The 15919-nt window shown below is 34.1% G+C and overlaps 1 protein-coding gene across 36 annotated transcripts in view; it reads left to right on the top strand.

Annotated features, from left to right (window-relative positions):
- Positions 1-15919, top strand: part of PTPRD (protein tyrosine phosphatase receptor type D) — a 1155761-nt gene that overhangs the window by 684840 nt on the left and 455002 nt on the right. For all 36 annotated transcript variants that reach the window (XM_077790475.1, XM_077790477.1, XM_031507373.2 and 33 more), the window contains one exon: positions 14329-14372. The gene's annotated coding sequence lies outside the window, so the exon portion shown is untranslated. The remainder of the gene's footprint in view (positions 1-14328; positions 14373-15919) is intronic.

Below are 15919 nucleotides of genomic sequence, written 5' to 3'. Positions count from 1 at the left end.
CCAGTTCTCTTCATTATTCCATATATTTCCCCTCTTTCTTTCACCTTTTTCCTTTTCTCTTTTCCCTTTTAAGAGTCTATTTTAAAGTCTCTTCCTTTCTTTTTTAAGTTTCCCACTCTGACCTTGCTTTTCGTCATCCCCCTTTCCTACTTCCCTTCGAATGTCTTTAGTTACATTGTTTCTTCTATTTTCTTTCTCCTTCATTTTCCATTCCCTCTTCTATGAATATACAACCTTTGTTCTCTTCCTCCCTAGAAAATTTATTTTCTGGGATTCACTGATCTCTGAAAATTTATGTAAAGCCCTGAAATCAATCAAGAGTCTTCATTTCCACTCATAGGTGTGGATAAGATCTTATTTCTTAAAAAAAAAATGCTATGAAAGACAATTATGTGTTTAGAATGTAGAACAGAGCCCATTCAGCTTGGAATTTAAGCAGCAAGGCATGTAATGATGTGACCTGTGCTTTGCATTCCTATTCTCCTGTGTTTTCTTTGCTCAAGAATTCTCTTGACATCTCATGGTTTGCTCCTAGTCACAGAACAGACTTGCCTTTTAAAGAAAAAATGTTAGAACTACAACTTGCATAGGTTTTTACTTGTAAATAAGACATTTCATTATAATTTCATTCTCAATATGCTTATAGTTCCACTCAAGCCACAAAAATAGCACTTTAGGTATATCATGTCTGATATTAGAATAATTTCCTGTGTAACCAGAATAAACACCTGATACTTAGTTTTCTCCTGAAACATGCTTGCATAACTTGTGTCAAAACACAGTGCTTAGGCTAGATCTTATCACATTTTTTTCTGAACAGCAGCTCTACCCCGGCCAAAATTCACAAAACACAGATGTCATGTAGCTGGGAAAGCACCTTTAAAGGAATTATAGAATGAATACAAGTCATATAAGAAATTCATGGAGGTCCAAGCTCCAAGGTTCACTCCACACAAGTATGACAGATCTGTTATGCAGAAACCTGGTGTTGATTTTCGGAGTGATGAGGCCATCACAAGAAGAGCAAAACTACTAACCTGGATATCAAATTTTCAGTATCACAGAATCACAGAATGGGTCAGGTTGGCAGGGACCACAGTGGGTCATCTGGCCCAACCTCCCTGCTCAAGTAGAGCCATCCCAGAGCACATGGCACAGGATTTCTCCATAGAAAGGATTTCTTGAATCTCCCCAGCGAGAGAAGCTCCACAGCTTCCCTGGGCAAACTGTTCTGGTGCTCAGTCACCTGCACATTAAGAAGTTCTTCCTCATGTTCAGGTGGTAATTCCTTAATATGTATATACAGAATGAGAGCACAGATATTTTGTCTAAGAAATTGATCTGAATCATATTCCTCCCTAAAAGTGAAAACTTCCCTTGTTTTCTCTTTATGGTCTGCCTTGAAACTATGAATAAAAAATATCTGCTAGTGGCAGTTAGGAATCTGTGTATGGAATTCTCAAGAAGCTATGGTTAAGATCAAATCACTTAATGGTAATTAAAGAGACATGAGGTGGCAGTTGTTTTTACTCACTGACCAAAGTTTGAAATTGGCTACCTGTTGCCTAGTTCATATTTTATCCTTGTTCCCATTACATCCAATCCTTTCCTCTCTTCGCCAGAGAGGACAATTAAAGAATAAGTGCTTTGTTTTGTTATCGGGATGATGCACAGACCCCAGCTACACTTTTTATTGCCATGTCCAGGAGTTAATCAAACCTTTGTTTGCAATATATTCCCCTTATAGCACAATTGCTATGTAATAGCTGATTCAAGTTTTAATTGCCTGATAAATTGAGTGTAAAATCCTATGGCAGAAAAGGAAATCAGAGAAAAAGAGGATGGTTTCTGGCAAGTCAATGTAAAAACAGTTTTCTCCTTACAAGTAGAAATAATTTGCATAAATTTGAGCACAGGGATAAGCAGTTATAGATGACACCAGGTTATAAAGCCAAAAAAACAGGAAATTTAGAATTCTTCTGTCATGGCCTTTTCATTATGCTAGTTGTTTTCACTGCTTACAGAAATTAGAAAACAATAGTTGCTGCTTATGTCATCACTGTGACTGTGCCAATTTCAAAATCATCATGCTGAAAAAAGTACATTTTTGACTCCTTTTATTGAAAATTATTCAGTAATTTAAATTAAAACACAGTGTCGAGAGGATGTTATATACATAGATATTGCCTATAAAAAGATTTGCTTGGAAAGTCAGTTACATTTTAGATTTGACATTTGATGTAGAAAATTATAAACAACACTTCATGTCCCTATGATCAGCCAAATACTGTATGTTTTTGTAACAAGTCTGCTTTTCTATTATAAATATGTATATTTGATGGTTGTGTTAAACTTACTATTTATTTTGTAAAACCAGAAGTGTTTTCAATTTATGCATTACAATTTTTTTGCTTACTTCCATTTTTTCCTTTTAGTCTAAAAATGTTGATTTGGTGTGCCTTTGCCTTGATTATAATAAGATCTCTCAGACCTCTGGCTCTACTTTCTATGGAAAATATACCATTCCATATGTATGAAGATTTATTTGATAATATATGCATATTTTTCATGTGTATGGAATTGCATTTTATATGCATATGTTTGAAAGGTAGGTATTTGTCTTGTCAGAACTCAATGGTTTACTCTGTGCCAAAAGAATGAAAAAAAGACGTATATATATTATCATAATATTTTCAGGACAGAAAAAAAAAAAAAAACCTTCTCCAGCATTGTCTCCATGATACCCCCTTATTATCCTTCTAACAACAAAACAGAGCTTCTCCATCATTACCTTGAAAGTGGGCAGACCAGATAAAAGGGAGGGAAAAATTTCAGATTTTATATGCTGAAAATAGAGGACACAGCTGTAATGTGTCCTCTATCTTCAACATATAAAAACTGAAATTTTCTGTAATGATGCATCTTATTTTCCTTAAGGTCTCAATATAAACATCATGACTCCATCATGTTTCCATACTCTCTGTAGAACATTCATAAGAATGGAGCAATTTCTCTGAATCTGCCTTGTAAACAGTAACTTACATGGTTCTTTATGAGTAGTATCAGGTAGTTGTGAGTAACATAAGGTGAAAAACCTTAGGATTTATATATCATATTTCTCCCTCATAGAACATTATGTAGGAACCAGTAAACTCAAAGTACAGTAAAGTTTTAAAAAATTATTTATAGTTTATCAGTAGTGCTTCTTGACTTTGTTTTAATGACTACTTTCAAAGGATACCCAAAGAAAAAAGCAAGAAACTTGAAAAAAAACTAAGCAAAGAAGCAAGTCTCAAAAATAAAAGGAAGTTTCCACATGCACTTCAATTCCAGAAAACATGGAAAACAATACTGGCCTGACTAGAAGGTCTGGTTAACTCTTATAAGAAATTATGAGATTTCCTAATTAGTTTAGCACTTATTGCAGTACATATTGATATTGACTACCTGGATGAATTCTAGATGTTCTCAGAGTCTTCTGAATGAATGGGTAGACTTTATTATCTTTTTGTATCCCATCATCCAAACTTCACCAGTAAACAAATGAAAGAGTTGCAAAGGTTTTTAATTTATTTTATTAGTGGCTCTTACTTACCATTTTTTTTCATTAAATAGTAGTTCTATTTCTCCCTCTAGTCAGCAAATTCTAAAACTATACTAAAACTTACATGTAAATGTAATAGATGTATATACACAATAGTAAATAATTTCTTTCTGTACAGAAATACTAAAATTATCTGTAAGATAAAATTATTCCAGATGTTTTATCATTGTATTTTATCTGTTGGGATCTCTTATACTTTAGCAGACTTCTAAATTAATTGCAATATTGTTATTCATAGATCTTATATTGCAATGTTACTGTTAGCACAAAAAACAACCAACTAGTTACTGCAGAACTTTTAATTTCAATTAATCCTCCTATTCTTTTACATATCACAGAGGCATAGTGTATGATGGCACAAAGATTAAAGACAGAGGAACACAGCAGGAGAGCGCTGTTTAAATTTGCTTATTTTTTGCATTAAAAGTTACCCCTATTTTAAGTTTCAACCATGAGCAAGTTAGTGATCTCTAAAAGTCAACACAGAAGGCCTGTGTATTGTTCTCGTTGGGAACATCATTTCTGAGAGCAAGAGAAGCAGGTATGGAGTTATGACTGAACTCTATTAATTAGAAAATCAAATAACAATCACATATATCCAGACTCCAAATGTTACCAGAATTTCAATATGTTACCTGAAATGATCCATTTTATGAGTAGTAGGGAAATCTTGGCAAATGACACTGTAAATGTGACTTCTGTTTGGATACGTGTAACTCCCTAAGACTCCAAATCAATTACCCACTTCCTCCTAGCAATTCAGAATCTGGATTCTCCAGTCTCCTTAGCTATATGCACCACTTCTGTTCTTTGCTCAGACATCAGCTGTTTCCAAGAAAACTAGTGAGGAAAAAGTGTTCTCAAGAATAAGGCTACTCTTTAAGTCATACCAGATTTGCCACATGACTCTGGTCTTGAAAAACACTGACTAGTCAAACACAAGTAGTGATAGGAAAGAAGTCTGAGGTTTTATATACTATGCCTGAAAAAGGTCAGCAAGTTTTCTTTATCGCAGTCAGCAAATAGCTGGATCTGGACAACACACAGTGAGGTGAGATATTCACCACTCTTCTCCACTTCAGAGCTGTTACTTGGGAAAAACAAGCTGAGCTGAGCAAGAAAGGTGACACCTTTTGTACAAGACAGTACTGTCAACAATAGTGTTTCTTACCAAAACAGGTACCACATGATTTCAAAGGAGATCTATCATTTCTGATGTGTTCTTGACCTATGCAAAGTCTTCAAATGTAAAGAATTTTGACAGGAGGTACCATTGCTGCTGTGTATGTTGGCAAGACCTGCTGTCTTTCTCACAGAAAAGGGAAAGGAGTGTGTCTCATCAGTGAGAACATTAATGCACCACTCCCCAGTAGTGTCATTCCCTTCCCTATCATAGGCATTCATGTAACTTCAAAGCTCTGCAGGGGGACCTCAGATCCATGAGAAGCTGAACCTTTCTCCAACTGCATCTCCACAAAGACCAGCTTCATCTCTCTCTCTGGCACTTTGGAGGAAGTGCCTCCTGGAAGCCATTGTAATTCATATAATGAGTTACTCAGTCTGAATTATATATGTACATATTAATGGCCTTTGGATAAAATATACAAATACTTCCATTCTAATTACTGAAAATGCACACAGGCTTTATAACTTGTGAAAATATGATAGGGGCATGTATGGGGTGTTCTGTGTTTCCCATTAAAAATAAGGACATTTTTGACAGATGCAATATGGCAGAATATATCAAGATAATTAATTTACGTTCATTCCACAGGGGTGTTTTTCTTTGTAATTTCTCAGCATGACCTCTGTTTCATGCTCAACAGAACAATCAAAAAGGGATTAGTTTACAGACTGAAATCACTCAGAGTTTTATCTTTCCATGTAAAACTTATCTGGTCTAAGTTTGTTTATATGTTGATTGATGGAAACCATAATAATTTCTTTTGCTTGACTCAAACATTCTGATTCAATATTTCAACACATTCTTGTTGTTTTCATAGCTTTCTGATAAATTACTCTTTTTTTCACACTTTTTTATTTCACATAAATGAAACTGTTTCCAGGACCCAACAGCTGGCACTTACTGACTGAAGGGATGAACAGAAAGACTGTGTATTCATAGGATTACAGAACAAGCTGAGAAGAACAATTTATGCAGAGTTTTGTAAGTTTAGTGAGGCAGAAAATAGATTGGGGTCCAGAGAAGAAATGATGCGTCAGTCAAAGCTAAGCATACTGACAGAAACTTCCACAACACAACAGCAGTCATGTGCTTTCTTAGCTTTTGTGACTTCAAGAGTTGCTTCTGAGTTTGGGTGGAACAGATGTTTGTAAAGATCGTACTCTTAAGTGAATTTTTACAAGTCTCTTTTAACTCCTGGCAAAAGCAAGAACAAAGCTGCCTTGAAAGATTTAGAAGATAGTTAAATGCCTTTTAGGAAGAGTCCTAAAGAGTCCCTCTCCTAAAGAGGAAGAAAACTGTGGCTGAGCACTGTGACTTTGCCATTTATATATTGCCCTTGTGTAAACTATTTTCTGAAATTGTGAAATTTCAACCAATACAATCCATTTTTCTGTAGCATAGTGTAGGTCAGTGCTCTGTACTCAATACTGACAAATGAAAGCTAGAATTATATGTATGTAGTGTATTGTAGTTGTCTTTACCAAGATGGGATACTGTGACTGTTTCTCAAGCCCTCCTGTGTGGATAATTCTTTCTAATGGCTTCTGTTGATCTCCTTTTTTTATTTGATTGATAAACATGGAGCTGTTCCCTTAAGTTACTAAGATTTTATAAGCAATATTATATTACAAAATATTATTGGCAACACTATGCCAATTACCAGAAAGGTATTAGACTGAAATTTAGCCAGCATCTAAAAAAACTGCTTGTTTCCTATGTGACATACAGCAAAAAGCACCTGTTCATTTTCATTCAAAGTATCTAGTTCATCATTTTACTTCAAGCATATTCTTAGTGGCTTTGAGATAATGGTGCTCAAATTTCATAACATTTAAGAAGAAAGAATGGCTTGAAAGAATCCATGATCCAGAAGCAATGATCATATGTCACTGCTAGTCTGAATTGCACACTATCTGACTTCAGTTATATCCCCTCAGTAACAACTTTACAGGTTACATTGAATGCCTGATTAAGATTTATATTCTATAGAACACAATGTTCATTTAATAATATCATTATTGTTGGGTACTTTACTGATACTTTTATGGGTTTGAGGTCATGTGCACAAAGAGTAAGAAAAGTCACTTCACTGTTACTTTGCGGATAAGAAATAATAGATCATCCAATTTTCCAAGACATGTTTCTCCTATCTTTTATCAGCACACTTCTATCAACATATTTAGATATTTGTGGCAGGTTAATATGGGCCATTTTCACCTGGCAACAGCATCAGTCCTTAGCAACAGTACATGTGTATTCAAACTACTAGTAACACTGAGTCAAAATGGAAGATCAGACTACAGAAACCTTTGGATAATGTATGTCAGGAATTTTCATATATTATTTCACCGTGGCAACCATTTCATTTAATTCCCTAGCAACTCTGAATATAAACTCAGCTTTGGGTTTTTTTTCCCTGTTCAAAATTACCTCTTGAGAACAACTAAGATGATTCCCTTATTAACTTTAATGATATTCAATGTTTCACTTATTCCTAGTTTAAGATAAATGGCAGAACTCAATATTGCACAGCAGTGCTCTAAATCTACACAGTACTTCATGGCGTAAAAGCCATGAAAATTAAGACAGTATAGCTGTAATTTAATGTTATTCTTCTACTTCTTTATATATAATAGTATATAGCTGCTATTTCAGAAATTTTTATTAGTACTATAAATGTACAAAAATCATTGTGTTCATCCATCAAACTTCTTGTATCCTGTCTAAGCAGGACTTTATATTGTTTTGATAATAAGGTCCTACATATTCTTCTACTGGAATATTTGAGGAGAAAATAATTTGTCGCTGAAGGGAGTAGAAAGACGCCACTGTTATTTTATCCCCATTCATATGTGTTCCATTTACTTACCCATTGGTATCAGCTAAAATCATAGTAGGTATCTTATGACAAATATCCACTTTGGCTGTTATTTGATCTGTAGTGTAGCAGATCTTGTGGGGATAATTGTCTGGCAGTGGTTCCTCTAAGTGTTAGCATACTGTATAAATTTTGTTTTCTACAAGTATCTCACTATATTGAAATCGTTAAATTTCTCACTTTTCTGTTTAAAGAGCCTTCTGGACTCCATGTGTGAATAATTAAAGGAATATTATCCCACTTTGCAATCTTAAGGAGATTAACATTAAGCTAGAATTAAAATGGTATTTATGTATACCATAGAATTCAAGTGACAAACATGGAGAAGAAATGGAAAGCAATGTGAATGATCACAAAGCTTGCTAGTTCTATTTGTGTCTTCAGATTTTTACAAGCCATTTCCTTATTCAATTGCAACAACAATCTATCTTTCTCTCTTCCCCTGCCTCCTTTTCCCTTCCCCCAATGGTTTAATGGGCTGCATTGGATATGAACTTTGTCCCCTTTTCAATTTTTAGCACTGACTTTTTTTCTAGTTCTCCATATGGGTTTTTAAGCAACAAAATAATTTTACATGCTCAGAAGAAGCTTGAGATTTTAGAGATATAAGTAATCTGACCTACAAACACAGTGCCTTTTCTGGTTGTTTTGCTTATCAGTGTTTAATGTTGTGGCTTAGGACTTGCCCACACATTAAGTAATATTATTCATCTTGTGTCATCATGAAGCACTGATCTGTTCCAAATCTTAACTGCAAATGATCTTCTTTTATACACTATGCACACTGTAAAGGTATACAATTTTTTCTGCATATGCAATTATTTCTACATATCCTTTCTGCCTCGGCAACTAGACACAGAGGACATTTCTTATTGTTGTCATGGGCACGTTTGAAATTTCTTCACTTCCCATGGTGTATTTCCACTTAACTAAACTCAATTTCAGCTTATTAAAAACAAGGTCCTCTGGATTATAAAATAGCCTCAGAGCAACAATAAGCTACAGCACAATGAAAAACAATAGCAACAAAACAAAAACAAAAACAAAAAACACCACCAACAACAATAAAACAAAACCCCAAACTAATTCAAAACCTAAAAATCTCTCTTGCATGGGCAAGTAATATATGACAAAATGTGGTGAAATAAATTGTCTATTATCAATATTACTATCATTCAGTTACTTGTATTCTCTTTCTGTGCTATTCTTTTTGAGGCAGAGGAATGAAAATCCTGTTAGTGTATCAGACAAGAATGAGATTTCTGGAATGGAAGTTTTGTATAAATTTTAATATACTTGGTTATGTCCTAATGTCATGCTAATGTTATGTTATTACATTAAGTTAGGTTTTCCAGATGACACAACAAGTATGAATTTCGTAGCAACATGTAAAATTATGAACACATATAAATATATTTTCAGATTTCACAAGCTTTAGATAATGAGTAGAACTGTTCAATATATTGTGAAACCTAACATTGGGAATTCTTCATGAACAAACAGAAGTCAGAGTTTAGTATGTCTTATTACCATAGAACCTGATAGTACGTTTGTTCTTTTTGTAAGCCCTTTATATTATTTTAGCTTCAGAATACCAAAGCTAAACATTTTCCATATTAATTTTTTAATGAGAAATGAGAAAAAGGTATCTTCCCTTCTTTGGCTGTAAAGAGAAGCTAACACACAAAGAAATGGTATTTCATCATAAGAAATAGAAGTGCAAGTGCTGTAAAATGGCAGAGAAGTTCAAGCACCATGTACAGAAATTAAAAATTTAATGTGATTGATTTATCTTTTAAGAATATGTTAGACAGAAATTATATTGAATAAGTGACCACTTTCTTCTCAAGGGAAAAAACAGGTACTAAGGGGTCAGGCTTTCATAATGGAGCAATTGTAACGCTACTATTTATACAGGGGTTTCTGGAATAAATATGAAATAAAAATCATATTTTAAATCATTTTCTGGTGCTAGTTAGTGGACTGATTTAAACCACATCTTGTGGCTCAGGAAAATTCATCCATTGCATTCAGAAAATTTGGAACCAATCCTACAACTTCTCTACACTAACAGAAGAGTGGTGAATATTGTAATTCAGATTTTTACATGCATTTAATGAATTTGCAAAGTCAAAACGAAATACTGAAATGCAGATATCATGAATGGCAATATCAAGATAGACTATTAAATAAGGATACAGATTAAATTATGTATGTGTCTCCAGTTACAAATAATTTTGTAAATTAGAAAGGATGTTCAAAAATAGTTCTAAGATTTCTCTTCTAATAGCCAGACTTGGGGAAGATCAAAACATCATAAATTAGACAGAGAACATAGCACAATAAGAAAATGTAGAAGCAAATTGAGGAGATGACTGGAAACATATTTTTAGAAGGAAAACAAGAGCAATATATTTTTTGGAGGAAATGAACCAAAATAGTAACCTTTATTAGGTAGAAAAGTCTTGACATGTCCTACACAAGATAGGAAAACAAGTCATTGCTGTAAAACACTTACTGATATTGTTCTATAATGCAATATATCTTAAGAGATTTAAGGTTTTACATGTCACTGATCAGACCCCAGCTAACACTATTTAAATTAATTTTTCTGGAGTGGATACACTACCCTGCAGTGTATGTTACTGTTGTTAATCAGTTTATTGACTGAAGTTCATCCCTGTGCAGTGGATCTTTCCAATACCCATTGAGAGAAATTAAAACTTGTTCCTGCAAACACTTAAGCATCTGCTTATTTTTGCATGAGTAAGGAGCTCTTTTCAATTTTAGCAGGCTTGCTGATGTGTATAGACTTCAGTGTTCATAAATGTTTCATAGCATCACTGTTGAGAAAGACTGTGTTCTAAATGTGCACTGCATTTATCCTCTAGTAGCCCTCAGTGTAATTGTGCATTTGCAATAAGTAAGCTGTTTCTTCTGCAGAAATACAAAAAAGTCAGCTGTTTGATTACTTAATTAATACCTATTATGAAAAACAAAAATATGTTCCTATAGTCATTACTTTGGCCTCATACTAAACATTTTACTGATAATTAGACCAACAGGCAAAAGGTGCAATACCACGGAAAGTAGTGGAGCTGTAACTGATAAAACTAATACTGGTACTAGGCTGCAGACTTTGGTGCAGTGCTTCTGTGGAAGCTACTGCTTGAAGAGAAATTGCATATTTAGGCTTTTTCATTTATAAGTAAACTAAAAAATAATAAAGATTGAGGGAAATTTTTTGAATACTAGCTTTTCTGTGAAAGACTGTCATTGAAAGATGGAGCAAGAAAAATGGGTTAGGAAGTCTGCTAAAGAGACTTGATACTGAAGACAGTGTGGCTTAAAATAAGGGAAAATAAATTAAAAAAAATTAAAAAGTAATTTTAAAAAAATTCAAAAGGGAAATTAATGGAAACACCAGTATGCTCTAAAGCCAACAAAGAATTTCTAAGTGGTAGCTCCTTTCACTAGAGAGAGGACGGGAATTGTTGAAATATGACAAGAAGAGAAAGAAAAGACTGAAGAATGATACATGGAAACCATTATATCATTTACTGGAAGGACTTCATAAAGGGCAAATTCAAAACCCTATCTCTTCAGCAGTGGAGGTCTCCAGGAAGATGTGAACTGATGTTTTTAAAATATTCTTACAAATGGAACAGAAAACTTTCTAGTAGCAGACAATTCTTCTTTTATCTTACTAACATTTCATCTCTCAAGTACAATAAAGGTTGTACCCACTGATTGTCCACTAGATACTTTATTTATTCAATGGTAGCATATATACAATTTAATTTTCTAAAAATATGCCTTTCATCTCAAGTCTTCTTAAAATACACTTGTTTTATTTATTGTTATGTTTTTGGAAATATATGTCCTAAATTGCCTTAGAGCACAGTGACATTCCTTTGCTCAATATATTTAACACTCAGTTGGTCACTTGCATTCAATGTTTACTGAAGAAGCTAAATCATGTATAATTTATGTATTTTACCCTGTCAGTAGAATTTCACTTTGACTATTCACATGTGAAAAATTATTCATTCATCTAAGTATTTTCAAAATTTTCCCTTTAGGTGAGGGGGAGGGAGGTATTTGGAGGGTTGACATTTTTTTCTTTTGTGTTGAAATTACTGAGGAAAGGAGAACCTAGAGTAAAAACCACTCTTAGCTTTAAATGGGAACTACTGTTTATTACACATTTTGCTACAAGGCACCTGGAAGTATGTGGCAAAAGGGTGGAAACTGCATTGAAATCCAGAGTCATGCTGACCTGCTTCCAGAGTAGATGATAGACAAAAAAAAAAAAAAATTACTCAGATGTGGTGTTAATTTTTTTACTCTTCTCATCTCTACTAATTTATGGTTTCCCCGTTCCTAAGAGAGCCTTTTTCCACTCTTGCAAACAATATTTTTGTGAAGAGCAACTTTTACATGGTCTGTCTTTAAGAACACCTCCCAGTGCATTTTCCTAAAATTAAAAAAAAACAAACAACAACAACAAACAAACAAACAAAAAATATAATAAAATATATCATAATATATTACTAGTAGCATTTTAGAATATTTTTCCCTTGGGTGTCTTCAAGAATACAGTAAAAGTACTATGGAGACATAAAATCAGATTATCCTCAGGATCTATGAACCAGAGCAAGAATCAGGACCAGATTAAAATGAACAAACAGTGAAGCTGCTCTATCGAGCTTAGCCTGGCACAGACACCTCCATCAAAAATGAAAGTACAAAGGGAAAAACAGAACAAAAAATGTGTTGATTGTTGCAGTGTCTCCTCTTGGGCCCTGAGGCATCTGCTGCACAGAGAACAAATGCTTAGATTTGAATTACCTTCCTTCCATTTTTGTATCTCCTGCTGTGGTCCTGTAAGCTGAATGAAAATTAGATTTAACCATATTTCTTCTGCTTATTCTTCTTTGGCCAGCAATGTGGGCACACTATGGGATAGATAAGTCAGCATGGTGTACAGGGGATCTACCCTCTGCTTCCCAGCTATGGGCAAGGTTCCAGCACAAGGTCCAGGAGGATGACGTACACCTAAGCCAGCCCATCCTCCACTCCTGTGAGATGGGAGAGTAGAGGTAGCCAGGGAATGCAGGAAAACCTGATTGCCTTGTGGTGGACATAAAGAGGCCTTCTGCAAGAACACAAAATCAGTTTCACTTCTCTCCACAGGCTTCAACATACTGACCAGGTTCCTATAACATTACTTTAATTTCTAGAATCTGGAATATGTATGTGCTTGCCAAGGAACTGTCTGCTGGTTTCTATGCAAAACACATGAAATAGATAAGTTGTTCGAAGAATTTGGCTGCCTCAGAAGTGTGTTCAGCAAAATCATTGTTAAAGTAACAGCTCTCTCTACCCCGGTTCTTTTAAGACTGAATAATAAAGCAATAGAAATTTTGGTAGAAAATTGAGGATGAGTAAATCGAGTGTGGAAAACATAACAAAGGAAAGATTTCTAATTAACAGAAGACCCTGTCTGTGGTATTTGCAAAGCCATTGCCCCAGTTTTGTGCATGGGGGGAAGGGACTCTCTCTGGCTTCCAAAAAGAAGGATTTGGATTCCTGTCAAAAACCACCGTGGTGGCATCATCTGCCATTGTTCATTGTCTCCAGGTCCATTGTAAGCATTTTTGAATGTGAATCACCCTCTCTTTTGTATACTTATTTTATTAATATGACTGTTGTTGCTTTTTGTTTTTTCTCATTGCTGTTTATAGTAAACTGTTCTTATCTCAACCAATGATCTTCACTTCTTGTGCTTCCAGTCATCAACTCCAAGCTAGAGCAGGAAGTGGGAGGGAGAGGGGAAACAAGAAAGTGGTGTCTAGTTTGGGAGAGTCTTGGTGGGGACATTAAATTGGGCAGCACCATTCCTAAACCACAACCCACAAAAAAATCCTTTTCTGTTTCTCCATTGTAAATAATGGTTCTGTGATTATTTTTCAATTAATTAAGCAACCGAATATTGGCTTTAAAATATTCAGCTGCACTTCAGAACACAAATTGAAGACATTCTGCCATTGTCTTGAACTTGACAAATCCTCTGTCATTGTTAGATCCTGTGGAAGAAAATATTTCTGTTAATAGAAAAGTGCAGCACCTTTGGAGAGGCAATTCCCTTTGAGAGCTGCCTTTAGACCTCTTAGAGGGAGTGTCTGTAAATTTTTTCATTGCATTAGCTAAGTATTGAATTAAGTTCTTGTGTTTTCATTTTCTAAATTTGAAATTGAAAATACTTATTGATTGTGTGCAAAAATCTAAACATAGTTCATGATTCTATGAAGTCTATTTCTGTTTCTTTTTCCACAATGAAAACGAGTATCTATTTCAGTCCACTGAAGAAGATTGAGTTTATGTTTTTATAAGTCATGATTGGAGGGATAATTCTTTTGCCTTTTTATTACATGGATTTACTGTTATATAGAATGAAACCTAAGAAAGAAGGTGTACTTTTTAATTGCATAGAACTCTTTTCCTCTTAGACATTAAATACTCAATGTACAGAATGTTCTTTCCACTTGGATTCAAAATAAAAAGTAAAACTTGCTTGTGACAATTTTTAGTGTAAATTCTCTAACATAATTTATTATTTGTTTCACAAAGTTTTACTTTGCCTATTTTTTTCCTTAGGTGAGAAATTCAGTGGACAGCAGAAAAATCCACAAAGGTTCAAAGTAAGATTTCACGTCTACTCACTTTCTAAGTCATCATATTATTTTTCCTGTAAGGCCTACAGATTATTTTGTTTTGGATTTCCTGTTATAAACCACAAATATCTTTCTAATTATCAATTTTTATTAAATCTTGGAAAGTGTATCCTGTTTGAAATTCAAATATCTCCTAGTCACAAAATAGAACATAATTTTTGAATCAGTAGACTGTGTAATAAACACATAGATACCTCCTAAGGTAAGATCATGGGTCAGATTTTGCAGTTTTGGAAAAAGAGTCTGGTTGCTTCAGCATGATTGCTAACTTGTGCTATGAATTAAATGGAATGTTAGTGAATGCATTGAATGATTAGCAACAGCAACTAAAATGGGTACTGAGTACTTCTAGCCTACTGTTTTGTGTACTATCTCACAATACCCTTTGAAGCAGGAAAAATACTTACCTATAAAGGTTAAATAAGACTGGACAGCAATACACTGATTCTTGTAAAAACTCTGCAAGGTGTAGCTGTAGGAGAAAGAGGTGTCAAGCTTTTAATATTCTTTCTGTCTACTTTGTATAATGTAATATGTTTGATAGGTACATATGACCTCACCCCTCTTTTTAATGAGTAAGGTAGGGTATAAACTGAAGTAGATCAGTCCCCAGTGATAGATGATTCATGACAAGTAAAGTATTACAGAAAATTGTGATTATTTTATACATGTACAGGAAGTTTGGCAATTTATAATACCTTCTATATACTATAAAATACATGTATGACAATGTATAGAAAATTTGGGGGTGTTGGTTACACAACAAGAGTTCAGTTTCTTCTGTAATCACGGGTAATCTTCAAGTTTCACACCTTAACCTATTAAATTTAAAACTGTGACAAAAAAAAGCTGAAAAACAAGGTGGGAATAATACCACTTATGTACCTGTGGTTATTAAGCTATTTAGAGAAAAATTAATAATTTGTAGATAAATATAGAAGAATCTTAAATTGGTCCTGTAAATGACTAATAGGTGAAATTCAGCATGGAGGAAAAGTGAATTTCTATTTCTTGAGAAAAAGCAGTCCTAACATCACAAGCAATCATAGTTTGAAAGTGATTAATTATCATCCTAAGTTAGACAGCTCATCTTTAAAGTAAATAAAGCAACAAGAGCAAGGGGGCAAGATGAGGAGTAGGACAAAAAAGGAGGATCAAAAATAATAAGTCAGTTAATGTATGAGTAAGGACTACATATCTAGCATACTTCAATCTGGAAGAGACACAAACTGAAGAAACCATAGAGAAGTTTATTGAAATAATGTCAGGGGTGTAAAAATCAAAAGAAGAAACCAAACATTTGTATTTTATTTCAGTATTAAAACTACACTCTGAAAAAAACTGAAGTAAAGTTCAGAATAAATGCAGCTTCTAGGGGAAATCTGAAACTTCTTGCAGAAAGTTACTTGGGACTCAAAATATGCCATAGGCTCAAGAAAGAAAAATCCCATAAATACACTGATAATCCCTCTAGCTTCAGAAACTCCCTAAAGAGCAGTCATGTGAATACATGC

The sequence above is a fragment of the Lonchura striata genome, chromosome Z, assembly GCF_046129695.1.
Source record: "Lonchura striata isolate bLonStr1 chromosome Z, bLonStr1.mat, whole genome shotgun sequence".
NCBI classification, from domain to species: Eukaryota; Metazoa; Chordata; class Aves; order Passeriformes; family Estrildidae; genus Lonchura; species Lonchura striata.
Note: the sequence above shows the minus strand (reverse complement) of the source record. Positions and strands in the feature narration are given on the sequence as shown.